Consider the following 1,938-nt stretch of genomic DNA (forward strand, 5'->3'; position numbering starts at 1 on the left):
CGTGTCACTTGTTCCTTGGGTTCGGCGAGCTAGGCCTGGAGATCGTTGTGAGAGTGAGAGGGAGAGAGAGAGAGAGAGAGAGATCTTCGTGCACACCATAGTGTTCAAACCTAAAGGGTTTGCTGGAACCCATAATCCGACAGCAGGTACCCCCGGCTGTTCCTCGCGCCACCGGTGACGCGGGCTCCTCGACGCCTCTCCCAGGACGCTCGCGCGCCTCTCTTGTCCCGCCCCTGGCTTTGAGGCACGCCCCCCGCATGCGGTGGCTCCTACCGCCGCGGCACTAGCGCCCCCGGTGTTGGCGCCCACGACCCCTTTGCCCCCTACCCCCACCGCGCGCCCCCGGTGCCCGCAGCCCCATCGGTGCCTCCGGCCCCCTAGATCCCGCGCCCCCCCTCGGCCCTGTGGCCGGTCCGGTCACCCGTGCCCGAACGGACATTTTTTGCCGGAGCTCATGCTATGCCTCGGATGACTATGTCTGTGCGGCGTCCACCTCTGAGCCGTCGTCGTTGCCGTCCTCCGTTCGAGCCGCTCTTCGTGACCCGCTCTGGATGGCTGCGATGCAAGAGGAATTTGACGTCGTGTTGCACAACCGGACGTGGCAGCTTGTTCCCCGTCCCCGGCACGCCAACGTGATTACCAGGAACTGCGTCTTTAAACACAAGCTCCGTCCTGAGTCATTCGTGGCTTCCGACAGCGTGCCAGCATCGACTTCAGCGACACCTTCGCTCTGGTCGTCAAGCCCGGCACGATACACACGGTTCTCCACCTTGCGGTCTCTCATGCTTGGCTGATGCACCAGATGGACGTCTCCAACGCTGTCCTCCATGGTTACCTCGAGGAGCAGGTCTTCTGCTAGCAGCCCACCGGGTTTGTTGACCCGGCGCTTCCCGACCACGTGTGCCTGCTTTCGCGGTCCTTGTACGGACTCAAGCAGGCTTCGCGTGCTTGGTACCAGCGCATCGCGGCGTTTCTCCACCAGCTTGGGTTCCGCTCTACCTGCTCGGATGCCTAGCTCTTTGTCTATCATCAGGGCTCTGACACGGCCTACTTGCTGCTCTATGTCGACGACATCATCGTGATGGCATGTATGGCTGGTCTCCTCAGTCAGCTCACGGCTCGTCTTCCGCTGAGTTCGCCATCAAGGACTTGGGTCCTTAGCACTACTTCCTCGGTGTCGAGGTGGTGTGTCGTCTAGATGGCTTCTTTCTTCATCAGCGGAAGTAGGCTCACGAGCTCCTAGAGCGCGACGGCATGATTAACTGCAAGCCCGCCGCTACGCATGTTGATACGAAGGCTAAGCTTTCTGCCACGGATGGTTCTCCTACTTCGGATGCTGCTTTCTATCGGTCTATTGTTGGTGCTCACCAGTACCTCACTCTAACTCGACCGGAGATCCAGTATGTCGTGCAGCAGGTGTGTCTTCATATGCATGCTCCTCGAGACGTTCATTGGGCCGCCATCAAGCGGATTCTCCGCTATATCTGTGGCACTATGGATCTTGGCATCACGCTTCACGCCTCCACCGACACCGCCCTCACCGCCTACTCCGATGCAGACTGGGCGGGCTGCCCTGACACTTGTCACTCCACTTCGGGCTATTGTGTCTACCTTGGACCCTCACTTATCTCGTGGCCGTCCAAGCGGCAGCCTACGTCTCTCGCTCTAGTGCTGAGGCTGAGTATCGTGCAGTGGCCAACGCCGTTGTCGAGTGTTCGTGGCTTCGCCAGCTGCTTCAGGAGCTCTCTTGCCCGTGCCACGGTGGTCTACTGCGACGTCTCGGCGGTCTACCTCTCCGCTAACCCGGTGCATCATCGACGGACCAAGCATATTGAGTTGGATATTCATTTTGTTCGGGAACAGGTGGCCCTTGGCCATATTCGTGTTTTACACGTCCCTACTTCCCAACAATTTGCCGATATCATGACCAAGGGCTTG

The sequence above is a fragment of the Triticum aestivum genome, chromosome 6A (genome assembly GCF_018294505.1).
Source record: "Triticum aestivum cultivar Chinese Spring chromosome 6A, IWGSC CS RefSeq v2.1, whole genome shotgun sequence".
In the NCBI taxonomy this organism is placed as follows: domain Eukaryota; kingdom Viridiplantae; phylum Streptophyta; class Magnoliopsida; order Poales; family Poaceae; genus Triticum; species Triticum aestivum.